General features: G+C 49.4%; 1 long non-coding RNA gene across 1 annotated transcript; it reads right to left on the bottom strand.

Moving 5' to 3' along the window:
* Window positions 1–323: 323 nt before the first annotated feature.
* On the bottom strand, window positions 324–23,585 carry LOC125128340 (uncharacterized). Its single transcript, XR_007135206.1, has 3 exons — window positions 23,353–23,585; window positions 14,522–14,644; window positions 324–550 (listed from the first exon to the last, which is right to left on the bottom strand). It is a non-coding gene; the product is annotated as an uncharacterized LOC125128340 (long non-coding RNA).
* Window positions 23,586–27,511: the final 3,926 nt, after the last annotated feature.

The raw sequence follows: 27,511 nt of genomic DNA, 5'->3' as shown, positions 1-27,511 counted from the left end.
GCAGTAAGAGGCCACTGTTTGGGGTTGTGATAGACTTTGGCGATTTAGTCCAAAGTGCAATTCTAATGAGCATTACAGTGCATTATCCACTCCGCAACAGCAGAGACTTGCACGAGCATGAACGTGAGTGCCAGATCCGAAAGGACTGAGTGAGGCTGCAGCTCGTAACCTTAACTTTGCAGACACAGAAACTGACCCCAAAGTAAGCAGCTGGCCCAAATGAATGATGGAGCAGAGCCTTAGAATCTAGAGCCTCTAAGTTCCTAGATTCAGAGCCTAATTTTTTTCCCCCCACTAAATCAGTGGTTCGCAGGTTGGCTTCACGTTACAGAGCTTTTTTTTTTATACCTACGTCTGAGCTTTCCCTTGGAGATTCTGTAGACAGCTCGGCTGCGGGCGTTTTGGTGCACTTACCTTTTCGAATGAGAGTTCCCTCTGGGTCCCCCGAGATTCTGATGTAACCGTCCTGAGACGGCGCTCAATCCACTGGACAAGAGCGAGCTTCCTTCATTCCCTAGTTGAGCCTTTGACCTTCTCTCTGATTCAGTCCCTTCGTATGAAATAAAGGAGGGAAATAACTATTTCACTTCAAATGAAAACCAGAATTTAGGTAGAGAATCTGAAAATATTCCAATCAAAATGACATGAGAGAAAAACGAGTCCAGTGGTTTCTTAAAAATTCAGCTGTGGATCCCTTTCTCCAAGTGAGTTCTCTAGGGTGGGCCCACAATCTCCGCAGTTAAGACTGGGTTGCTATGGGCTTGCGGCGGGGGGGGGGGGGGGTCCTAGATGGGGCAGCGGGGGCCACAGGAAGAGGCAGGAAGCCCCTGGCTGCTGTGATGAGGAGGGCGGGGTGCTGGCAGGGCTCTTCAGTGCCAGCAGCTGAGTTTCCCTGCTCACCTGTCAGGGGAAGGAGGAGAGACTCCGGGAAGAGGAGAACCGATGCAATGGACCAGTGAACGCAACTGCGAGGAGCCGGGCAAGTGCATTTTCCCTTCTAAGACGAGGGTGTCAAGCGCACTGTTGATTAACAGCTTTGCAGAGACGAAAGAACCGCTGCTTATGCCGATGTCCGCAATTTAAGAAAAATCAATTGGACAGTAGCCTGTTTTATCCATACAGCTGATTGCCTGTAACTTTCTTTTTCTTTTTTTCTTTTTTTTTTTGTCTTTCTGTCTTTTTAGGGCCTCTTTTTCAATATACTGTTAAATTTTTTTTTTTTTTTGGTCTTTCTATGGCCATACTTGTGGCCTGTGGAGGCTCCCAGGCTAGGGGTCGAACTGGAGCCGTAGCCGCTGGCCTACACCACAGCCACAGCAACACTGGATCCTTAACCCACTGAGAGAGGCCAGGGCTCAAACCTGCATCCTTACGGATACTGGTCAGATTCATTTCTGCTGAGCCATGACAGGAACGCCTACAGTTAAAATTTTTATTTCAGCACATCCTGACTGTGAAAATTCTCCTAAATTCCTTTCTGCCGTTGGCACCCAGAGGACATGTGCTCTTCACACTTGAACTTGTAACCTTGGTCTCGTGAGCGCCTTCAGAACCGACCAGCATATTGGGATTTGCTATGCCGGCATTTCCTCTTTGGTTAAACCCCTGGTTTCAGTGTGTTCTTTTTTTCCCTTCATTGAATTACTCGTTCCCGGATTCAACGCATTTTCTTGGCAATCAGCCAGGAGCTTTTGATTCGTGGTTGTCTTGGAACCTGAGGGAAAATGACTTTTTCGTTTAAGAACATTAACCTTGCCTCACTTAGAAGAATCTAAGATATGTTCTGAGCGATTTGGTGGTTTCAGTTGCATTTGATGTATTGGTACAGGAGAGGCAGTCGCTGGCATATAAATAACTTTTCATCTCAGTGCCGCAGTGCAGTGTAACATTAGGAAGACAAATTTAGATGAGAGCTAGAGATCCCCACTTAAGACCCAGCAATGCGGATGACACCAGTGAAAAGAGCTTAACTGAGGAAAAGAGGGAGTCGGGGCACAGATTTGGTGAAGAACTATCGTGGACGTGGGCAGGCAGTGACCATCAGACCACTAGGCACCACCTGGACTTGATATGCTCCAAGGATTATGCTCGAGGTTTTTTTTTTTTTGCTTTTTAGGGTCACACCTGCAGCATATGGAGGTTCCCAGGCCAGGGGTCCAATCGGAGCTACAGCTGACGGCCTACACTGCAGCCACAGCAATGCGGGGATCTGAGCTGCATCTGTGACCCACCCCTCAGCTCACGGCAACGCCGGATCCTTAACTCACTGAGTGAGGCCAGGGATCAAAGCTGCGTCCCCTCGTGGATCCTAGTCGGGTTCATTTACTGCTTAGCCATGAAGGGAACCTCTGCTCTGATTTTCAATCTTGGCTGTAGGCCACATTTTTCGGAACTGCCAATCAGGTAAGAAAGTAGTGGGACAATATGGAACCTGAAGCGGGGTGTCCAGGGAAGGAGTCTGGATTCTCCGTAGCTGGGGCAGGTGGAACAGAGTCATTATAATTTCCAAATGTCCTTAGTTTGTAGCCCCAGCTTGCCAGGATCTGAGGACATAGCAGCCACAGTGACATATATGGACAGGGAAGTGAGGGATACACAATCATTAAAAATTCATTTTCTGGAGTTCCTGTTGTGGCTCAGCAGTCAACGAACCTGACTAGGAACATGAGGTTGCGGGTTCGATCCCTGGCCTTGCTCAGTGGGTTAAGGATCCAGCGTTGCCGTGAGCTGTGGTGCAGGCCGGCGGCTACGGCTCCAATTGATCCCCTAGCCTGGGAACCTCCATATGCCGCAGAAGTGGCCCAAGAAATGCCAAAATGACAAAAAAAAAAAAAAATTCATTTTCTGGAGTTCTCGTTGTGGCTCAGAGGAAACACGCATGACTAGGAACCATGAGGATACGGGTTCGATCCCTGGCCTCACTCAGTGGGTTAAGGATCTGGCGTTGCCGTGAGCTGTGGTGTAGGTCACAGATGTGGCTCGGATCTGGCATTGCCATGGCTGTGACATAGGCCAGCAGCTGCAGCTGCAATTGGACCCTTAGCCTGGGAACTTCCATGTGCCTCGAGTGTGGGCCTAAAAAGAAAAAAAAAAAATCATTTTTAATGGACTGTTTTTTATTTTAAGACCTTGAAAAAGAAGCTCAGGAACCCATAAAGTTTGCTAAGGAAATCACGAAGCCAGCGTGAGGTCTCAAAGACTGGCCTTTGGGGAGTTCTCTTGAGGTGCAGCCAGTTAAGGATCTGGCATTGACGCTGCAGCAGCTCGGGCTGCTGCTGGAGTGCGGGCTCCATCCCAGCCTGGGGCTTCCGGGTGAGGTCAAAGCCGAAACAAAACAAAGACTTGCCCGTGGAGGATGGCACGAGCCACCACTCTGGGCAAAGATCCCCTCCAGCCCTCGCAAAACGAGGAGGAAAACTAACACCATTTCCCAGACCGAGAGGAACCACACCCCCTTGTCTTTCCAGCTCTAAGGGTCCTTGTTGCAGGGGCGGGGCCGGGCAGGATCGGGGGGCTGGGGGGTGGGGGGTGGGGAAGAGGACGTGTTTCCATTTTCGAGGGTTGCCCTGATGGACTGTAGTCTGAGAACGAGCAGAGGCTTTAGACTCTACTGAAAGGACAGGCTTAGGAGTTCCCATTGTGGCTCAGTGGAAATGAATCTGACTAGCATCCATGAGGACGCAGCTTCGATCCCTGGCCTCGCTCAGTGAGTTAAGGATCCAGCATTGCTATGCGCTGTGGTGTAGGTCGCAGACGCGGCTCGGATCCTGCGTTGCTGTGGCTCTGGTGTAGGCTGGTGGCTACAGCTCTGAATAGACTCCTGGCCTGGGAACCTCCATGTGCCTTGGAGACAGCCCTAAAAAGACAAAAAAAAAAAAAAAAAAGGAAAGGAGAAGCTTAAGGAAAGTGAGGTGGCCATTGTGAAATTAGAAGGACGATTTGAGAGTTCATTCTGACCTGGTGATGCCGTCATAAATCAACTATTAATAGAAGAATTTCCACTTTGGTTGGTAGTTTCAGATCCCTGACAGGAAGGTCACATTGTTTTGCTGTCCAGCTGCATGAGGCCAGGTTCTGGGCTTCTCTCACTAAACTTACAGTGGATTCTGAATGAGGAGAAGAGCTGGCTTTTTGTGCTTTTCCAGGCAGAATTTCAAGTGTGTTTCTTGGATAGTCTTATTCATTACACGGAGACGTCACCTTGGTCACGTCTGTGGACAAGGTGGGACAGGACATCCCAGGCCAGGCGTCAAGAGGAAATGGTCCCCGACTCCATCAAAGCCTGCCTTCTATGGGCTGCGTGAACCAAGCTGGAGCCCTGGACATTTTGAGTCTAAAGAATCTTTCAATTTCTCAGACTCTGGCGGGAGGAAGAGAGCATTTTGAATATTTATGAAATTCAGGGACCTCTTGAATCAGTCCCCCGAAGGAAGGGTTAAACTTCTGAACCCCGGTTCTCCAGGGCTTTCCAGAATGGACATGTGCCATCAGCTCCCCCTGCAGGTCTGAGTCTTTCCAGCCCGGGAATTCCTGGATGTCCACCGTGGAAATGGGCTCTGGAGAAAGTAGTCCAGTCTTGCAGATGGAACACTTCAGCTGCTTGGATGTGACACCCGTCTTTCTGCTGGGACCGGCACATCCTAGCTGAGCACTGCGGTCTGAGACTCTGAGAACGGAAATATACTGCAGGAGACAAAGCTGGACCAGAATTCCTGGCCCAGGTAGTGAGTTTCTGGCACAAAATGCATTTTTTTTTTTTTGGTTTTTTTACTGCTGCACCCTCGGCATAGCGAGGTTCCCAGGGTAGGGGTTGAATCGGAGCTGTAGCTGCCGGCCTACACCACAGCCAGAGCGACACCAGATCCTTAACCCACTGAGCGAGGCCAGGGATCGAACCTGCGTCCTCATGGGTGCTAGTCAGGTTCATTTCCACTGAGCCACAGTGGGAACTCCACAAAACGCATTTTTAAATATTCTCTTATCTCTTTCCTTTGTAAACACTGTGATTCTTGGTAGATTCTTCACAATTAAAATTGCCCCTGTGAGAGCCTTTGCTAAGAAATGACACGGGTGCCCACAAGCTGTTCCCCAAGAAACTTTGGATTGTCCCAAATTTTAGATGCTAGTTGATCCATTCATTCTTTCAATAACTCTTGTTGGAGGGGGCCTCCTCGGACGTGACTGATAAGCGAGAGACCTTGTCCAGGCACCCCGGATAAAGTGAGGACCGAGAGAGGCGGAGGTCTGCATGGTGCAGAAGTACCAGTGTGGGAGTTCCCGTCATGGCCCAGTGGTTAAAGAATCCAACTAGGAACCATGAGGTTGCGGGTTCGGTCCCCGGCCTTGCTCAGTGGGTTAAGGATCCGGCGTTGCCGTGAGCTGTGGTGTAGGTTGCAGATGAGGCTGGGATCCCGCGTTGCTGTGGCTCTGGCGTTGGCCGGGGGCTACAGCTCCAATTGGACCCCTAGCCTGGGAACCTCGGTATGCCATAGGAGCGGCCGTAGAAAAGGTAAAGAGACAAATAAAAAATAAAAATTAAAAAAAAAAATAAAGCAGGATAAAGGGCTATAGGGACCAGCTGGGTTTACTCTTCTCTAGAAAGTGGTCAAAGTCAGGTCAGTCAGAACCTGGTTCAGGTGAGACAGCAAATCTGTGGGAACATGTGAGTGAAGAGCATTTTAGCAGCATAAACAACAAATGCAAATGTCCTGGGGCAGGAATGGGCCAAGAACAGCGGGAAGGCCCATGTGATTCAAATAGAGAGGGTTAAGGGGACCGTTATAGGGCAGTGATAGTCATAGGTGCCCAAGAAATAAGGAAGGGGCAGGATTTGTTAGGTAGGATCTTATAAAATACTGCGAGGAGTTGGGAGGTATTGTGAGATGAGAAGCCACTGGAGCCTGTGGAGTAATGAAGCAATGTGATCTGATTTATGGTTTTTTTTTCCTAGGGCTGCACCTGTGGCATATGGAGGTTCCTGGTGACGCCAGATCCTTAATCCACTGAGCAAGGCCACAGATGGTACCCACATCCTCATGGATACTAGTCAGGTTCTTAACCCAATGAGCCACAATGGAAACTCCCCAATTTATGCTTTTAAGACTTCACTCTGATTACTGCGTGGAGACTCAAGGAGGACACACGTGGAGCCAGAGAATCGGGTAAGGTGGCCATGGTGGAAGCTCAGGGGAGAGGAGACGAGGGCTTGCTGGTGGTCGTGGCGGCAGTGGGATGGGTACATTCTGGAGGTACCCGGAGGGCAGAGCCTCAGCACTGCTAGGGACTGGGTGTGGGGAGCGAGAAAGGTTTTGCCTGGGCAGCTGGCGATGAGCTGAGCTTGGTAGACCGGGGAATGGTGGTTGGCGGGGAGGTGGGATTGGGAGCTCTGCATGGACAAATTCAGTTGAGAAAACGAATTAGTCATCCATCTGGAGATGTCAAGCTGGCAGCTGGATATGCGAGTCTGAAACACATGCTCGACGCAGGAATCACCAGGGGAAACTATTTCTGGAAAGAGGAGCTCCATTCTGCAAGATGTCGTGACACTGGGTTGGGAGCCTGCCCCTGCTTCGGGTCTCAGTTTTCTCAATTGTGAAATGAGGGGACGGTGGGCTGGCCTCTAAGGGGCCTTTCCGACAGACGTGTGAAATAGAGCCTTAGCTTTACATTCAGAGGGTACCAGGCGTGGGCTGAGTTGCTGCTGTTGGGACCTAAAACCAAAAAAGGTATAAGACCCAAAGGAGACTGGCAGCCTGTCTTAGGAATCGGAATTGGAAATGCATCTTTGCAAAGCAGCCATAGTTGGAGTTCCCTGGTGGCTGAGCGGGTTAAGGATCTGGCATGGTCACTGCTATGGCTTGGGTCACTGCTCTGTGGCGCAGGTTCAATCCCTGGTCCAGGAACTTCTGCATGCAACAGGCATGGCCAAAAAGAAAGCAACCAAGCTGCTGTTTGTTTCAAAAGTAGGGGGAGGCAACACCTCAGCAGCAGAGGGTGAACTTGCTGAAAGCAAAGCCGAGGAACACTCGGTGTAAACGGGACCCTGGGGGAAGGGCAGCGAAGTGGCTTGACCACCGTGACTGGTACGTCTGGACACCTGGGGCTGCTAGGAGCACTGCAATTCAAGGAAGAAAAAGTCCAGAGGACTTTTGGTTTTGTCTTTTGCATTGCTTTCCCCCATACTGTCCTAAATTGCCTAGATAAAATTTCAGTTTATTCTCCGGTCTCATTTTTCTGAAGGATTCCTTAGTGGAAACAAACCTTGGGGGCTTGGATTTTGTCTTCCAGCTTTACAAACTGTTGTCACATCTCTCGTCCCCTCGCTTGAGCAGCAACACAGCCCCGTGGGCTGGGGCAATTATGATCTAATCTCGCTTTAGAGATGACAGCTGAAGGTCAGAGAGGTTAAGTTGGGTTTCAAGACCACAGAGCCAATATAGGGATGAGCTTGTGTCTGAACTCGGGCTCTATGGATCCCTAATTCGTTCCTCTCCCCATTATTCCATCTGACTTTCCAAACCGAGAGGCTCGATAAAGATTCCATGACCAAATTCCTGATACTGCTATGACACGATTATTTAGCGCTTTCCTTTTTAGATTGGAATGCAATTTAAAATGACCTTGGTTTAGTGTTTCATGTTGCTTTATTAAGTTCTCCTTGCATTGCTAACGTCACGGGGCCCATGCCACGTTTCTGCAATCGTTTTCTTTGAAGCATTTCGAGTAGGGCTGTGAGGTTAGAGGCAGTGGGTCTTCTCCTCTGCGGTGGTGTGCAGAAGGGAAAAAGAGCAAAAGGCCAGGAAGAACACAGCAATAGTGTGAGCAGAGCGAAGATTCAAATCTAAGTTTATGCATTTCAGTGCATAGGAGTTGTAGCACGAGATGGTCAGGTGATTCTAATCCAGAAAAGCTTTATTCATTTAAAAAAAATGTTTGTGGCCTTGCCCGCAGCATGCGGAAGTTCCAGGGCCAGGGATCGAACCCGCGCCACAGCATCGACAATGCCAGATCCTTAATCTGCGGAGCCACCAGGGAGCTCCCAGAAGAGCTTTACAGTGTGTGGCAGTTACGGTTGCTGTATGACAAATTACTCCTCAAATAAGATTGAAAAAGCCTTTTCCTACTCTCAGGGATTCTGCGGGCGGGTGTTTCGACAAGGCGGTGGGATGGCCCTGGAGCCTCAAGATGCCGGGGGAGGTGTAACGGCTGGAGGGGACTCAGCAATTGCAGGCAGGATGCTGACACGTCAGGTGGGTGATCTGGCTGTTGGGTGGGACCTCAGCTGGGACTGTTGACTGGAGAACCCACAGGTGGCCTTGCAGGTGGCCTGGGCTTGCTCACACATGGAGACTTCTTACCTGGAGCCTCAGGTCCAGAAGCAAGTGACCTGGACAGCAAGGGAGAAGCTGCATTGCTTATTTAAATCAGCCTCAGAAGTCATGCATCACCCCTTTTTCACATTCTATTGGTTACAAGCAAGTCACAAGCCTGCTTAGATTCAAGGGCAGGGAACACAGACCTGGCCTCTTGGTGGAGGGGTGGCAAGGTCACATTACGGGAGACCCTGTAGGGTGGAAGAATCGTTGCCACCACGTTTGGAAAATGCTATTTGCCATTCTATGAGGCTAAGCCACCTCTGGGTTTCACCAGAAATAGCGAAGGAACATACTTATCAACCAAATGTCATTAACACGTGGCTGGGGTGTGGCTTATGGCCAGTTACTGCTGGTTGAGTTTGAATCAATTCTCTCCACCAGCTAACCAACCAACACAGAAACCAGCCTGTCTAAAGCAACACCTGATAAGCAGCAGACACTGAGCTAAGAGCCAAGCAAACAACAGTGAATCAAAAATATCTCCATCCTCACGGAGCTCCTGGATCTTAAACGGTAGTATATAAAGCTAGCTGGGGGAGAAGTTTCCAGTACAGATTCCGGGAGTTCCCTGCTGGCCTAGTGGTTAAGGATTTGGCATTGTCGCTGCTGTGGCTTGGGTATAATCCCCGGCTTGGGAACTTCTGCAGGTGAGGCCAAAAAAAAAAAATTTTTTTTTTTTCCTCTCTCCTTTCCTAATTCAGTTTGTCAGTTCTGTTTGGAGCCCAGGAATCTGCATTGTAACAAGCCTCTTGGACAGTCTGTGTATAACAGAGCAGGGCACTTTGAGACTCATAGGTCCAGCAGAACAAGTAGTTTGGTTCAGAGAATGAGCCAGAAAGTCATCCTTGTTGCCTGCTCTGTGAAAACCCATCTGGGCCCTTTAAAGATTGCCAGCTGGCACAATATTAAGCTTTGTCAGTTGAGGGCGCTAGAAAGACACTTCAGGAGGGAAAAAGCTTTTGCTTTCTCAATCTGGGGTGCTTGCAGGGCAGACTCCTGCAGTTTGCAGCTCCTCTAGCGTCTAGCTCCTGCAGCACGTGCAGCTTGCCCCAAGTCGGGCTTCTCCAGGGCACAGTGGCCCTCAGTGGCCAGCTGTGTCCCTTGGCAGCCCCTTTTGGGCAGTTTTGTCACAGAGAGCCTCTAGTGAGACACCTTCTATGACGTTTTCCCCTGTAACAAAGAGAGAGGGTGATTTCTCGCAAGTTTCAGAGGGCAGATTTCCAGCAAGTTCCACGGCACCACAGTGACTTCCGTGCTAGCCAGTGGACAGCAGTGAGCCAGCCCGTCTCCCCACTGTGGTCTGGATCTCAGCCCTGGGGGTGGGTGGGATCTGGATCTTGGTCTCTGCCTCGGAGGCTCTTAGGGGTACTGACTGCTCTTTCTCCCTGCTCTGCCTCTATTCCGTTGAGTTTTGTTCTTTTTAGCCAATCCTTTGTTATTCCAATCTCTTGTTATAGTTACCAGTTGTTCGTATTAAACTCTGCTTGTTCAAATGACTCTGTGGTTCTTCTTACAATTGTCCCAACAAATATTCACTCCCTTTCCCTCCATCCCTGTGGGAGAAATATATTTTCCTGCCCCATCAATGTTGAGCTTGGTTGGCCATGTGACCAGCTTCGGCCAATAGATTTGGGCAGAAATGACAGTGCACCAGTCCTGAGCCTAGACTTTAAGGGGCATCACATGTTTCTACCTGCACCAGGCAGCCACCACCATCCCTCCAGCCTCGTCCCTAAACGACACTGTCCAATTCACAGACCTGAGAACTTGAGGATACTTTTTTTTTTTTTTTTTTTTGCTTTTTAGGACCATACCCAAGGCACATGGAGGTTCCCAGGCTAGGGGTTGAATCAGAACTGCCAGCCTACACCACAGCCACAGCCACGCCAGATCCGAGCCTCGTCTGCGACCTACACCATCTCACGGCAACACCAGATCCTTAAGCCACTGATGGAGGCCAGGGATCGAACCTGCAACTTCATGGTTACTAGTCGGATTTGTTTCTGCTGTGCCACAATGAGAACTCTGAGGATAAAGTATTAGCATTTTAAGTCACTGAGTCTGGGGGTGTGTGGGTCGGGAAATTGTCACACATCATTATGGTGGCAATGCATGGCCAGTATACTATCTCAGGAGTAGCTGCTGCTAGTATAAGATTGGACATGTGGGCGAATTCATTCATTTGTGCCCTCACAATTCTGTCTAGTGTATTTGATTATTTCTTTTCATAGATAAAATAGCACTAAGTGAAAATAAGGTGCACTTCACATTTTATCTAAAATGGTTTGCAGTTCTAGACAGAGGTGCTTACCTTTCACCTTATCCGATTCAACTCATCTACTTAAAATACTGATGTAAAGAATGCTGTCTAGGGCGTTCCCTTCATGGCTCAGCGGATGATGAACCTGACTAGGATCCATGAGGATGTGGGTTCGATCCCTGGCCTCGCTCAGTGGGTTAAGGATCTGGTGTTGCCATGAGCTGGGGTGGAGGTCGCAGACATGGCTTGGATCTGGCGTTGCTGTGGCTGCAGTTCCCATTCAACCCCTGGCCTGGGAATGTCCATCGGCCACAGGTGCAGCCGAAGAAAGCCAAAAAAAAAAAAAGGAATGCTATCCAGGTTTTCACATTGCAAGTAATGGTTTTACATAGGATAGATTCCATCACCTTCACGGGAAAGGGAGAGTCGGAAAAATTAAATTCCCTTGCAGATCTGTCCCCTCTGGGTACTGGGAATAGCAATTTCTAGAAGAAAGGTCTTGATACCACTGCCAAATGGTAGCTTCATAAACATATGCCAAGTGAGCTGTTTTCCACGGGGACGCCTCCTGCAGCTGGCGTCACCCTGCACAGCGAGCAGCTAAAGATACCGCGGTCTCAGCGCTGACGTCAAACGGTTTTGAGAATGCCACCCAGCTGATGGCTTTGCTCTGAGTCCCAAAGTGGAAACATGAGCTTTGCCCACATAAGAAGTTCCAGCGAACTTGGCAAACGAATCCTCAAATGCTCCTCGTCATCACTTGTTGGAAAAAGCTCAAGTGATTTTTCATTGTCTCGATTTCTGTGGAAGATCTCGCCTACTACCCAAAAAGAAAAAAAAAAAAGGGACAAAAATCAAGTGGGCTATGTCCTAAGGCAGGGCAGAAAGAACAGAGCAGAAAGAAGGACGAGAAGGTCCACTGCTGAAAAAAATAAAATAGATGGAGACTCCTGATCAAGGAGACACATTTTTTAGAAAAGTGGGCTGTGCTGTTTTATTTTTAAAATGACATGCCACGAATGACACACACTGTACAGCATGCATGCTGTGTACTAACCTCTCCCCTAGTTCCAGTTTATTTTTTCTGCCCTTAGTTGCCCTTTGCCCCAATTTCCTTAACTCTAAAAAAATATCCTGTGTGGCATATTTTGATAAGATGTTGGAATGTTAATACAGTGTGAAGCATTAATAAGTAAAAGTGTCATATTTCAAAGGATTAATACCTTTTTAAATTGCCTCTGATGGATTAGTTTAGGCGAATCTGAAAAGAGCACAAATCGAATTCCCTAATTGAATATAAAAATAAATGTCCCAGATTTCCAAAATCAAGATCTAAACAGCTACTTCAGAATACATATATATACGTGTGTGTTTTATTTGTATATATCATACATGTATACATCTGTATGTTTCATTTTACATATATATGTATATCTATTTATATGAGACCTATAGCTCAAACTTCTAATGAAAGTTCCAGGGGTTTACTGCCCAGCTAAAATAGACTTAGCCATGAATTGCAACACCCAGCTCAAAAACCGGCACTACTGCTTTCGTCAGATTTGCTTCTTTTCACTTTTCACCTGATATCCGTGCCCTGTGTCTTTGTGCCCATGTGTACCAGTCAAGGGAAGAGAGAACTGATCAGTGGTAGAAGAAATGGGACCAGGTAGTAGTATGGTTTTCACAATTTTTTTTTTTTTGTCTTTTTAGGGCCTCACCCATGGCGTATGGAGGTTCCCAGGCTAGGGGTCGAATTGGAGCTGTAGCTACCCGCCTACACCACAGCCACAGCAACATAGGATCTGAATCCCGTCTTCCACCTACACCACAGCTCACAGCAACGCCAGATCCTTAACCCACTGAGCAAGGTCAGGGATCGAACCCGCATCCTTGTGGATCCTAGTCAGGTTTGTTAAGCGCAGAGCCACGAGGGGAACTCCAGTTTTCACAATTTGATAGTTAATATTTCCCCAACTTCTAAAGTGTCGTCCAAACATTAAGACATTTTCCCATGGCAATAGCATAAGCGCGAAGAATTCTAGAACCTTAAAACATAGAGCCTAGCGAGGGGGTCACCTCTGTCTCTCTGAAGCAAATGTGGAATCGTGAATCACCCATCCTGGCTCTCATACTTGTTAGCCGTGCAGCCCTGGGCAGGACTGTCATTTACCCTCTCGAGACCCAGCTCTCTCATTTCTAAAAGGAGGGTCAGGATACCTATCCGACAAGATAATATGAAGATTAAGCTATTTATATCTCTTACTCCAAAGACTGGCACGTGCTCAACAAAAGTAGTCATTATTATGAATAGAGAATAATCACAGCAGTCATAAAATGTAAAACGATTCATAAAAACACAACAGATCTAGGGGCAGCTGAAATTGCTACAGTTCACTGCCCAAACAAGACACAACGTTTACCTGCCACCCAATTGTCCTTTGGCACCAAATGAAACCCTGCACGAAGAATGATTCTTTGAGAGGGTTGTAAATATATTCTCAGAGTGAAATACGACATGAGAGCCTGTCTACAGATGAGTGAGTCGGCTTGTGATGCGATGACATTTCTACCGAAGCTGTCATTAGAGAATCTGCAAGAATTTTGCAAAGTACTGGACACAATGTTCAGCTGCTTTGAAAGCTGATGAGCACAGAGCAATACATTCATTGCCTTGTTATCAAAAGCGAGTCCGTGTCACGATGTTTTCTGACTGAATAAGTTACCATGTGTTAAGCGGAAGCAAATGTTTAAAGGCTTGTAGCCAAGCGACACGTCAATAGTTCTGATTTTTTCCACCCTGCACACATTTTAATTCATCCTAACATGACCATCTAAATTCACCAGAGGTTCAGAACTAGCCAAATGGAAAAATAGCTCACAAAATGGGGAATCAGTTCAATCCATGGATTCCCAAACTCCGTGAATGTCAGCATGAACCCGTTTCCCAGGGCTGGTTTTTCTCCTCCCATGTAGTTTGGTAGTTTGTGCTGGACTCATCTGCCTTTATCCCCTGCTTGGGCTTGGGTACAATCCAGGTGCAAATCCTGCTATTGAGGAGAGTATTTCAGGTGGTTTTTGTTTGTTTGTTTGTTTTTGGCCAAGCCCAAGACATACGGACGTTCCCCAGGGTCAGGGATTGAACTTGCGCCACAGCAGTGACGACATGGGATCCTTAACCCGCTGAGCCGCCAGGGAATTCCAAGGAAGTACTTTTTTGTTTGTTTGTTTTTAATCTTTTTTTTTTTTTTTTTTTTTTTTTTTAGGGCATATGGAAGTTCCCAGGCTAGGGGTGAATCCGAGCTGTAGCTGCTGGCCTATGTCACAGCCACAGCAACGCCAGATCTGAGCCATGTCTCTGACCTACACCACAGCTCACAGCAATGACAGATCCTTAACCCACTGAGCGAGGCCAGGCATCGAACCTACGTCCTCATGGATGCTAGTCGGGTTCACTAACCGCTGAGCCACACAGCGGGAACTCCTATTTTGAAACTTATGAGTTTGAAAGTTCATTGTTCTGATCCAAAATGTTATTTTGGATGTTTCAAAACTCTATGTGTAAAGATGGATAGAAATAAAACTAGGAAGAAATATGGATGTTTCTTTCTTTTTTTTTTTTTTTTTGGCCACACCCAGAGCATGTGGAAGTTCCCAGCCAGGGATCAAACCTGCTCCCAATTTCGGCCTGCGCCACAGCTGTGACAACGCCAGATCCTTAACCTGCTGTGACAGGGCAGGAACTTCTGAAATAACGGATGATTCTGTGCACATCTGCATTTTCCAATTTTTTTTGCTACAACCATACATGGCTCTTAGAATAAAGCCATATCACAAGTGTAAAAATGGATTTTTTAATAATCATGTTGAATTGCTTTGTACTTACCTTGGTCAAAGTGTCAGAGAAAGGTTTTCATTCGAGACCCCTGGGCCTGGAGCCCTCAACTTGCTTCTTCTCACATAAACACTAATTGGCCCCTTTGTGCTTTTATCTGGACGGTGACACATTCTGGGAAAAGACCAAACGATATCATTATAGACGAGAATACGTATTCGCCAGGTTTGTTTTACTCACAGGAATTGGCAACGTTCTGTTGCACAAAGTTTTAATTTACATGCTTTCCAGCTCATAATACAGTGAAACTATCATTTCTTTTTCCCCCTTGTTTGAGGAGAAATGAGTAGAGATTTAATAAGCCATGTGCGTTCAGCGAAACAGTCCTGACACGTGTACTGGGCGGGACTGACTGGCCATGAATATTCAAATCCCTGACGCCTCACAGCCGCTAATCACTCACGTTTCAGTAAAGCAGTAGGCGAGGTGTTGAGTTTGTATTTCGTTTACATGCAGTCCGTATCTGTGGACATTATAAAATTAAGGCTAAAATGCTCTATTGATGACTATGCCACTAGATAAATCAGCTTAACTACTGTAAAAGCTTCACTTCTTATTAGAACCACTCTAATTAATCTTTGACAAGGAAAGGTTTTCTATTAAACATTTTAAATAACAAAATACAATTGGTTCAGCGTAGTTACAGTCTATTGGCCTTTGGGGGGGTTGCTATAATAAAAATTTACAACAGCAATGTTCACTAGAACCTTCTGTTTGGGACAGATGCGCTCTATCTGTGAGCTCCCAGCTACACGGGGCCATTGAGAACTTGAGATGTGACTGCTGTGACTCAGGAATTGATTCCATTTTATTTGATTTTAATCTAATTACAATTTATTTTATTTTAAAAATAAATATTTTATTTAGTATTTTATTTTTATTTATTTAATATTTAATTTAATATTTTATTTTTAATATTTTTAATATTTTATTTTTATTTTTTATCAAAGTAAAATTGAGCTACAATGTGCTAACTTCTGTTGTACAGCAAAGTGACTTGGTTACACATATACATTCTTTTTAAAAAATATCCCTTTCCCTCATGGTCTCTCCCAGGAGACTGGATAGAGTTGTCTATGTTATACAGTAGGAGCTCAATGGTGATTCATTCTAAATCTAATAGTTTGCATCAACTATTCCCAAATCCCCAGTCTAACCCTCTCTCTCTCTCTCCCATCCCCCTTGGCAACCAAAAGTCAGTTCTCAGAGTTCCCATCATGGCACAGTGGAAGCGAATCCGACTAGGAACCATGAGGTTGTGGGTTCGATCCCTGGCCTTGCTCAGTGGGTTAAGGATCCAGCATTGCCATGAGCTGTGGTGTAGATTGCAGATGAGGCTCGGATCCCGTGTGGCTGTGGCTGTGGCGTAGGCTGGCGGCTACAGTCCCGATTCGACCCCTAGCCTGGGAAGCTCCGTATGCCTCTGGTGCAGCCCTAAAAAGACACACACACAAAAAGTCAGTTTTTATATTTGTGAGTCTGTTTTTGTTTCATAGATATGTTGATTTGTAAACATAGCCTTTGTTTATTTATTTATTTTGTCTTTTTAGGGCTGCACTTGCAGCACATGGAAGTTCCCAGGCTAGGGGTCTAATTGGAGCTGTAGCTGCCAGTCTACACCACAGCCACAGCAACGCCAGACCTGAACTGTGTCTTCAACCTACACCACACCTCGCGGCAACACCAAATCTTTAACCCACCGAGCAAGGCCAGGGATCGAACCCGCATCCTCATAGATACTAGTCAGGTTCTTAACCCACTGAGCCACAATGGGAACCCCATGGAGATTTCTCAAGAGCATCCACAGAAGACTTCGCATCTGGCCAGGTGCTCCCAGGCCTTGCGAACCAAGACAGCCGAGGCAGCACAGCCTGCTCCATGGCTTCTCCTGCTCTGGAGGCTGGCTGGCCAGGAGGGCCAAGTGCACACACCAGAAACAGGACTAGAAAGCCCTGGGCATGTTCAGAAGCCTCCACACCACGTAGCAGCTGCCTCTCGCTAGCAGAAAAATAAGGACAGACATGGGAGGCTCAGCATCAGAGTAAGACACGCCCCGGGGGACAGGACCGTCACAGCAGAGTGCAGCAGGTAACCCCAGGCGGCTCCAACCTTTCCGCTTGGCATAATGTTGTATATAAAATGAGCTTAACAGAACTGCTACACAGGTAAGGACAGCTGGGATGTTTTGACACTTAGTCCTGAAGATAACAGCGCTACGGCTACCTTAGGAAATGAACAGCAAATGTGTTAAAATTGCTCACTTTCTTTTTTGGCAGTGTCCGCAACATGCAGAAGTTCCCAGACCAGGGATCAAATCCATGCCACGGCAGTGACCCGAATCTCTGCAGGGACAATGTTGGATCCCTAACCCACTGAGGCACCAGGGAACTCCCCGAGGCACTTTTGGAGATTTAATCACAGTTATTAAAAGCAAAACACCCTGGTCCATACCTTCAATATAAGCTACCTATTTTCCAAAATGGCTGAAGCAGGAAATAAAAATAACCCCTTTCTTTGCTACTAGTCTCTTATCTCCCCAAGCCCCTCCCACAGCAGGAGGCAGAAACCAGATATTTATGAGCTGAACACTTATTTCAAGCCAGATACTATCTCGTCTTCTCAGACTGACCACTTTAATGGTAACCGCCCCGAGCTGCGTATGTGTCCCAGGGGGTGCAGGAGGAACAGAGGGACTTATGCTATTAAGTGGGCTCCAGGGTTCGAGCCCCCACAGCCTCCTTTTTGTTTTGTTCTTGTTTCTCTTTGGCTGTGCGCTTGGCCTCCAGAAGTTCCCTGGCCAGGGATCAGACCTGTGCCACATCAGCCACCTGAGCCACAGCAGTGACAACGCCAGAACCGTAACCCACTGAGCCGCCAGGGAACTCGCTAGGTTCCCTTTTGTGAAGGTGGGGACCATGCTTGTGTGTCTGCGTGCCCAGCCCTCACTCATCGCGAAGCAGACATTCATGGAATGAAGGAAGGAATGAAGAAACGGATTCCTGGAGTTCCCGTTGTGGCGCAGCAGAAACGAATCCGACTAGGAACCATGAGGTTGCGAGTTCAATCCCTCACCTTGCTCAGTGAGTTGAGGATCTGGCGTTGCGGTGAGCTGTGGTATGGGTCACAGATGCAGCTCGGATCCGGCTCTGGTGTTGCTGTGGCTGTGGTGTAGGCCGGCAGCTACAGCTCTGATTCGACCCCTAGCCTGGGAACCTCCATATGCTGCATGTGCAACCCTAAAAAGACCAAGAAAAAAAAAAAAAAAAGAAACAGATTCCCATTTTCCTGACCCTCAGTGACTCTCTCGAGGTTATTTCGCAGCTGTCTTTCTGGAATACGAATCTGACCTTCCCACTGAAAGAACAGCAGCCCTTTGTCCCCCAGGAACAGGAGTGTCCTGGAAGCTCTGGCGCAATGGGGCTGATGAGGTCTTTTTTGGCCACGCCCCCGGCATGTGCACGTTCCCGGGCCAGGGATCGAACCGGAGCCACAGCAGCGACCCGAGCTGCTGCAGTGAAAACGCTGGATCCTTAACCCGCTGCACCACAAGACACCTCGTAATGAAGTCTCAAAATGAAATGGAGCCCATGGAAGCGTGTTCCGCGTGGTCGTGTGATAAATATTGTTCCGGAAACACCTGTGAGCCCCGGACATTTAAAACTGTCCTCACTCTAGGTCACAGTCAAATGTGAAAGCCACCACGGCAGCAGAGTCCCTGATGGCCCTTTGTCCTCTCCCTTCCTTTGCACATGTTGTTTCCTCCTCTGGAATGTTCTTCCCCTTGCTCTGCCCCCGGGGACCGCTAGGCTGTCCTTCAAGTTCAAGTTCTAGTTTACTCTCCCTCAGCTCATTCTTGGCCCTTCTCCGCTGCCGGGGGGTAATTATGGTTCGCTGGTCTCCCTGGCGCTGTGGGTAAAGGCGGGAAACAGGTCACATTTACATTTCTCTTTCAAATGCGTATTACAGACCTTGCCTCAGATAAGAATCTAAAACGTTCATTCTTTAATAGACCCCTGCCTCCAGTTAGGGAAACTGAACATCAATTTATCAGGTAATGTCTTATAATTTCCCATTATTGTCATATTCAGCTTTTAAAAGCAACATGAGGAGTTCCTATCGTGGCTCAGCAGAAAGGAATCTGACTGGTATCCCTGAGGATGCGGGTTCAATCCCTGGCCTCGCTCAGTAGATTAAGGATCTAGTGCTGCTGTGAGCTGTGGCGTAGGTCACGGATGTGGCTCGGATCCCTCGTTGCTGTGGCTGTGAGGTAGGCCGGCAGCTGCAGCTCCGATTCAACCCCTAGGCTGGGAGCCTCCATATGCCATGGGTTCCGCCCTAAAAAGACAAACAAATAAATAGAAGCAACATGATTCCTCTATGACTAAGGCTTAAAAAAAATAAAAAGTTGGGTGGCCAAAAAAGAAAAAGAAATAATGGGAAGTTTGAAAACAACACATCCACTGAGTGTGCTTCTTAGATTTATCTTTTTGTGTGTGTGTTTTGTCCTTTTTAGGGCCGCATCCAAGGCATGTGGAGGTTCCCAGGCTAGGGGTCTAATTGGAGCTGTAGCCACCAGTCTACACCACAGCCACAACATCAGATCCAAGCCGTGTCTTCGACCTACACCACAGCTCACAGCAACGCCGGATCCTTAACCTACTGAGCAAGGCCAGGGATCAAACCCGCAAGCTCATGGTTCCTAGTTGGATTCGTTTCCCCTGCGCCATGATGGGAACCCCCAGATCTGTCTTGAATGAGGCGAGGTACCACAGAACACATTGGTGATGTCATCTGCTCATTTCCTCCTACTCCCAATATTGATGCAACCCCACTTATTTTAATTTAGTTTTTTTTTTCTGGCTGCCCTGAGGCATATGGCCAGTGATCAGATCTGAGCCCAAGATGCCACCTATGGTGCAGCTGGGACAACGCCAGATCCTTTAACCCACTCTGCCAGGCCGGGGATCCAACATGCCTCCTGGCACTGCAGAGATGCCAGTGACCCCGCTGAGCCAGTGGGAACGCTGATGCAATCCCGTCTAAATCAAGGATGTTATCGAGGCCGATTTCAGAAGATCCCTACACTTTTTCACGTAGAGAAAACATGACGAAGAGTCCCCATTGTGGCTCAGTGGGGTATGAACCTGACTGGTATCCAGGAGGATGTGGGTTCGATCCCTGGCCTTGCTCGGTGGGTTAAGGATCCAGCATTGCCCTGAGCTACAGTGCAGGTTGCAGGTACAGCTCGGATCCCACTGGTGCTGTGGCTGTGGTGCAGGCTGGCAGCTCCCAGCTCCGATTCACCCCCTAGCCTGGGAACTTCCATATGCCACAGGTTCAGCCCTAAAAAAGCAAAAAGAAAGAAAACATGAAGCATGGCAAAGAGGCTGATGGACTCTGGAGGAATAAGGCAGAGCAAAAAGATTAGTGAAGCTTTCACGTTTAAATAAAATTTCCTTCTTTATAAATAAACTGATTTGGGGCAACTAAAGATCCTCAGAGGGAACAAGCCTCATTCCATTCTGGTTAAGCCCGAAAATACTTTCCCCCCCACCAATTCCACTTATGTTCTTTATTTTTCCATGACAATGGCTGCCTTTGGGAACACCTAGAAGAAATTCTAGAAGAAACGCACCAAGGTCCTCAGTTACCAGTCTGATGTATGTAGGATGGTTTTCTTCTCTTTCCGCCTACACAGCACCGATGCTTCATGACTGAAATGCTGCAAAAATGCAGGACAGAGCTTCCAAGCCCATTCAAGGGCTTGGAAGGATCACCGTTGAAGTGGTCCCCTTTCTAGACACCACTCCCAGGTTTAAAGTCTATAAGGGAGCTGCCGTTGTGGTTCAGCGGCGCTAATAACCGACTAGTATCCATGAGGAGGCAGGTTCGATTCCTGGCCTCGCTCAGTGGGTTAAGGATACAGCACTGCTGCAAGCCGAACGTCCATACGCTGCAGGTGCGCCCCTAAAAAGAAAACAAAGGGACCGTAGGGTTTTACTTTCTCTCACCAGAGTTCCAGGCTGCAAATAGAGGAGAACTAGGTACCTGCTTGCCCCACAGCTTGTGCCTTTGGCAAAAGACCAAACAGAACGGGGATAAGAGCCACGACTCACTGCCTCCGATCCTTGTCCTAAACACAGCAAAGGAGAGTGGAGATGAAGGAGAAAGGGCGGTGACGGCTCCCAAGGGGGCTTGTTTGCGTTTACGCAGCTCAAACCGTGTCACAACACATACCACCAGCAGGCAGATCTCCCAGAAACACCCGGGATCACAGCCACCGCCTTGGACTGAGGGTTGGCTTGGATGCAGGAATCAATTTAGAATCACAGACTAGGAGAACTACAGTTAACCCTGAATAAAGTGGGGCTTACGGACCCCCACTCGGCACAGTTGAAAATCCAGACTTTTTGTTTTTTTATATAGGTATTATCTCCAATCATGTTGACTTTTTTCTTGTTTGTCTTTTTAGGTCTGAATCTGAGACACATGGAGCTTCCCAGGCCAGGGGTCGAATGGAGCTGCAGCTGCCGGCCTACACAACAACCACAGCCACTCGGGATCCGAGCCGTGTCTGCAACCTACACCATACATAGTTCATGGCAACACTGGACCCTTAACCCACTGAGCGAGGCCAGGGATCGAACCCACGTCCTCATGGATACGAGTCAGGTTCGTCAACCACTGAGCCATGACAGGAACTCGATGTGTTTTTTTTGTTTTTTTTGTTTTTTTTTGCTATTTAGGGCCGCACCCGCAGCATATGGAAGTTCCCAGGCTGGGGGTCAAACTGGAGTTGCAGCTGCTGGCCTACACCACAGCCACAGCGACACAGTATTCGAGTCTTGTCTTTGACCTACACCACAGCTCATGGCAATGCCATGCCCTTAACCCACTGAGTGAGACCAGGGATCGAACCCACATCCCCACGGATACAAGTCTGTTTTGTTTCCGTTGAGCCACAACAGGAACTCCCCCCACAGACTTTTATAGTCTGTCCTCCTATTGGCGGTTCCTTTGCACCTGCGGGTTCGGCATCGGGATTGTGTGATCCTGCAGTATTTACTGAAGAAAAAAAATCCACGTATCCACGTGGCTGCCACACCATGGGGCCATTCTGGGTCGGAAGGGCCTGCGGGGGGCTTCCTCTCTCTCAGATGCAAGCCCACCTTTCCTGTTGATCTGTCATGCCAGGGCTGGGCTCTGCCAACTCAGTGGTCTATGCTCCTCTGCTGGCGGTTGGGGTCTGATAGGCAGGCAGCGGTGGAAGGATGGAAGGTAGGAGACCTTATTCCTTTTTCCAGCTCTTGTCAGCGTCCCTGCGGCAACAGACGACTGCCAGGGCTCCTTTCCAGATTCCTTGGGTGGCCCCAGCACCAACCATGGTGTCCCCTCAGAAGTGCCAGCACTGGTGGCGCTTTCCCTCTTAGTGATGTGCACGCCAGGGTGTCTGACTGCGATCTGAGGTTTGAGCACCCGTTGGTAGTGGGGGGGGGGGGTCTCCTTCCCAACCAGAGCGCTGCTATAGCATCTCCTCCAGGGAAGTGAGGGCCCCTCCCTGGGGCTCCCACACTATGGGAACCCTACTTTATTCTGGCAGTGGGGGCTGCTTCCTGAACCATTAATACCTGCTACCCCCATGTCCCTTTTTGCTACATGAGCCTTTTTTTTGTTTTTTTAGGGCCGCACCTGCAGCATATGGATGTTCCCGGCTTGGGGTGGAATCGGAGCTGCAGCCTCCGGCCTATGCCACAGCCATGGCAAGAGGGATCCGAGCCGCATCTGCTAACTACACTGCAGCTCGCGACAACACCGGATCCTTAAGCCACTGAGCGAGGCCAGGGATTGAACCCGCATCCTCAAAGACTTTGTGTCAGGTTCTTAACCCGCTGAGCCACAATGGGAACTCCTACATCAGCCTGCTTGTATGAAGTCACCTCTGATTTTAACATCTGCCCTGGTTTTCTGACTGGACCCTGCCCGGGACACTACCTGGTATTAAGAGTGAGTCTGGGAACTATGTCTAGTCACTTATGATGGAGCATGATAATGGGAGAAAAAAGAATGTATACATGTATGTGTAACTGGGTCACCTTGCTGTACGGTAGAAAATTGACAGAACACTGTGAGCCAGCTATAATGGAAAAAATAAAAATCATTATAAAAAAATGAAAACGAATCAGGAAAATAAAAAGGCTGAGTCTGTCACCGCGCCTTGGGCACACATATGTCTTACCAAAACACCTAAGTAAGGCATTTGCTATTTCCTGCCCACAAAGCCAATGGCCTGGCCGGATGCGATGTTCTGAGCAGCACAGACAATCAAGATCTCTGCAGCCTAGCTGACGGCAGGGCAGAGAAATGCACGGCCGACTTCTTAGTCGTGACTTCTTTCTTCCCAAGTTATTTCATTTAGTGTGGATTCACTGTATCAACAAGAATGAGACCTGCAATTTTTGGTTTTTGTTCGCACCTGCAGCATGCAGATGTTTAGGGCCAGGGATCAAGCCCGCACCACAGCTGCGCCCCGAGCCACGGCAGTGACCACAGTGGATCTTTAACCTGCTGTGCCATCAGAGAACGCCTAAAATACTATTCTCCACCAGCATCTGCTTCACTGGAAGAAAAATGAAAACTGTTAATTCTCCACTAGGTGGCAACCGTTACACAAACTTGTGTTGAGATTCCCATGAAGCTTGTAGCCAACAAAAGGGTTAACAGGCAAATTCTACTGATCCTAAGCAACCGACCACAGCTGGGCATGTGCTAAAAGTAGGCAGGACACAGGTTCGGCGTGAGGTCGTTTTGAGCCTTTCACTCACCGACTTGTGGCAGAGGCTGCTAGTTGTCCCCAGCCTACTAGTTAGGATAGGCTTGGTTGTGTGGCAGTAACAAATTAACTCCAAATCGATCCCAGTGATTTGACACATTTCCCATCTCTCAGGAATCCAGGCTCACTGAGGCTCCAGGATCTTGGAGCTGCATCATCTGGAACCCTCGGCTTTCCCGGTGGCTGGGACAAGAGCTACTGCCGAGCTGCATGTGGGCTTTTCAGCACACGTCACTTCCTCTCACAGCCAACTGGCCAGACCTAGGCACGTGGCCTCCCCGGGTGGCCCTCCTCCCGCCCCAAAGGGAGGGAATCAGACCCAGCAAGTCCTCCACCTGGCATACCCAATCTTCTCTTCTGCAGCAGCAACGCAACTCGGGGGGTTAGCGGGCACGTGGCTGCCCCTCCCCCCACAGAGATTCCATCTCTAAATCTAAGGGCTTAGTTGTGGCCAGTGGGTGTAGATTGAAGTGAGGTGCGGGGAAGTGTCCCTAAGGAGACGTGTACCCTTCTCCTTCTGCACCTGCCTGCTGGCGAGGACGTCCTTCCAATGCCTGGGTCTCCAACAGCTCTCCTGGACTCTGAAGTGACCTTGGCCCCTGACTCTTTGGAGGGCCATATCACCTGTATGTGACAGGCGAATGTGTATCTTCTTAAAGCCGCGGTTATTTTGGGGGGGGGGGTGTCCGCTCCTTGCAGCTGACGAACATGGTGCCCCAATGCCAAGTCTGTTATAGGTTCTTTGCCCAATAGTACCATCCCTCTTTCCCTTCCGTGTTCAGAATTACCTGATAGCCAGAGGTCTAGGGACGGAGGTCAAATATCTGTTATTAATAAAACTGATCGGAGACACAGCTTTAGCTTGGTGGACAGACGTGCTTGTTACACTTGACCTCTGAACCCAACAGATCGCCAGCTCGGTTGTGGGCATCACTCGGGTGCCTCAGCCTCCACGCTGCTGACGATTGGCCTGGATGACTCTATTAGGGGGGCGGCTGTCGTGGGTGCGGCAGGATGCTCGGCGGCAGCCTCCGCGTCGGCAAGACGCCCATCGTGCTCTCCAGTCATGACCCTCGAAACCGGCTCCAGACGCTGCCGCACGTCCCCCGGGAACAAACTTTTCCCCAGTTGAGACCCCTCCCCAGCGCAGGGCAAAACTCATTTTCAAGCAGGAAAACGGGTCCCAAAGACAAAACCTAGAGGGACCGAGCCTTTAATGCCTAGTTCCCTTTCCAAACTCATCATGCAAGCAGCCACGCCTTTTCTTCTGAAGCGGGGTCGGAGGGGACAGCAGAGGCCACGAGGGTCCCTCTAGCCAGCTCTGACCTAGCGCTGGCACGGTTCCCCTCTCCCTTCATTCCCTCTCCTTTCCCCACCTTCTCTCAGCAACCCCCCTCTTCTTCCCGAGCCCCCACCTCCTGTCCCCTGAAGGCCAGGCTGAAGACCTAGTCCCCCCTCCTCCCCACTGCAGTGACAATGGCCTGGAGCACACAAGCCCCCAGGTCGGTCCTCGGTCAGAGAAGCTCCTTCGTCTCGGCACCGACCCGAGGCCGATGGTGCTGGAGGGCAGGCAGGGAACACTGTCGTGGGAAAATTGTTTTTCATGGCTTTAGTGGGTTTATTCTGATTTTCTTTTTTCTTTTTGTCCTTTTAGGGCCACACCTGTGGCATATGGAGGTTCCCAGGGTAGGGGTCCAATCAGAGCTGTAGCCACCGGCCTACACCACAGCCACAGCAACGCGGGATATATAAACCCCTGACAGGCACGTCCCTCACCGAGAGCACGTGAGCTCATCGGGAAAACCGAACGGCGATGGAAGAGGAGAAACGAGGGCTGCGGAACGCGCTGTCCCCATGGACGTGACAGCAGTACAGTGGACAGATGCAGAGCCAGGCCAGGATGCGGACGGGGTTTTGAAAACAGAGCAGAGGAAGGTCACTCTGGGCAGAGAGATGAGAGGAGGCCCTGAGACAGGAAGTGTGATGTGTGTTTCAAGCACAGCAACGAGACCAGGCTGGTTTGGGTTGAGGGCTTGCAGGGCTTGCAGGGCTTGACGCGACAGCCAGCCTGGGGCTAGCCTGGATGCTCTCTGTATCATGAGTTTGGACTTGAGCCCAAAGGGGAAACTTTCACTCAGGGCTTCTGGACAGGGTTAGGTGTCATAAAAGTAGTAGCATTTTATTTTTTTAGGGCCGCACCTGTGGCATATGGAGGTTCCCACGCTAGGAGTCAAATCAGAGCTGTAGCTGCCGGCCTACACCACAGCCACAGCAACGCCAGATCCGAGGTGCATCTGCGACCTACACCACTGCTCACGGCAACGCCAGATCCCTAACCCACCGAGCAAGGCCAGGGATCGAACACGCGACTTCATGGTTCCTGGTCGGACTCGTTTCCACTAGGCCATGACGGGAACTCCAAAAGTAGCCGTTTACAGGCAGACCTCAGAGACCCTTCGGCTGCGGTTCCCGGCCACTGGAGTGAGGAGTGGACAAAGGCGGCCGCATCAGCCTGCTCGTTTGTGACGTGTACGTGTGCAATGGCATCACGTCTGAAAGAACGACACACATCCCTCCATTAAAAACACTCTATTGCCATAAAATGCTACGCATCGTCTGAGCACCCTCTTTGGGCTGGCGGAAGGCCTTGCCTGGATGCTGACAGCTCATCAGGGAGGTGGCTGCCAAGGGCTGAGGCAGCCGTGGCAGTTTCTTGACGATGCAACCTGCCCTATCAACCACCTTCTTTCACACACGATGTCTCTGTGGCCTGCACCGCTGTTTGCGAGCATTTTACCTACAGCAGAATCTCCTTCAAGACGGGCATCAAGCCTCCCAAGCTCGGCCGCCGCTGTATCAAGTTTATGTACCATTCTCAACCCTTGGGCGTCATTCCAACCACCTTTACGGCGTCTGCACCAGGAGCAGATTCCACCCAAGAAACCACTTTATTGGCTCATGAAGAACCAGCTCCTTGGTATTCCCGCGGTGGTGCCACAGATGGGTGGTGTCTCCAGAGCACTAGGAGGCAGGCTCGACCTCCAGCCCGGCACAGTGGGTTAAAGGATCCGGTGCTGCCACAGCTGCAGCACAGGTCGCAAGTGTGGCTCCGATCTGATCCCTAGGCCTGGGAACTTCATATGCGGTGGGGTGGCCACACGTGAGGGAAAAAAAGAAGAAACAACTCATCTGTTCAAGTTTTATATTTATAACAAACATAATAATAATGAAAAGGTTTGAAATATCGCCGAGAATTACCAAAGCAGGAAATGAACAAATGTTACAGGGAAAAATGACGCCGAAAGACTCTGCAGACACAGGGTGGCTGCAAACCTTCAACTTTTAAGCATCGCAGAGTCTGCGAAGCACGACGCGAGGCGGTACGCCTGCGCCCACGGCGGGGGGCAGCGATGTTCGGGGCGGGGGGGAGGAAGAGCCGCAGCTGGCTGTGGGGACGCTGGCTGGAGCAGTTGTAAAAAGAAGAGACCGAACACCCGAAGACGGCGTGAGGGGAGAGGTGGGTTTGTGTGACACGTCTGCAACACGACTACAGTTCACAGAGGACTTGGGCTCACATGATGGCCTTTTCCCTGTGACACGATCTGCAGAGGAGAAGGTCTGTCGCGTTTCACACGTCAGGAACCGCTGCTCAGACACGAGGCTCCCGGCAGCAAGGCCCCCTTTGGCGGTTGGGCACTACCTTCTCCAGCTGGCTTCTCCCCACCTGTCGTGATTCCCACTCGGGAAAGGCTTTTTCTCCTGTCTTTCCCCTTAAAACAAATCTCACCAGGCCTCGCCCCAGCCCCGGCTGTACCCTCTCATTAGCAGACCCGACCCACTCTCTCGTCTTTGCCGCCACACGTTCGTTCACCCACGGCTGCCAATCCTGCAGCCAGATCCCCGCCGCGGAGCCCTGTCCGCCCGCCTCCTGCTGAGCCGGGCCGCGATGAGCCACAGCAGCAGCCGGCCGGCCTGAGAGGGGGGAGGCCGGGGCGCAGCGGAGGGACGGGGCTGGCCAAGACCGCGGGAGCTCGGGGCTGTGTCCGCGAATCCAAAATACTCAGCATGATTCTTCAATATTTTCCTTTTTGATTCTATGTTAACTCTTTTTATACCTGCTCTCAATTTCAAGCTGCTTCTATCCTTTCTGT

This window comes from Phacochoerus africanus, chromosome 5, assembly GCF_016906955.1.
Source record: "Phacochoerus africanus isolate WHEZ1 chromosome 5, ROS_Pafr_v1, whole genome shotgun sequence".
Lineage (NCBI taxonomy): Eukaryota > Metazoa > Chordata > Mammalia > Artiodactyla > Suidae > Phacochoerus > Phacochoerus africanus.
The sequence above is the reverse complement of the archived record's forward strand: the minus strand, read 5'-3'. Positions and strand labels throughout refer to the sequence as shown.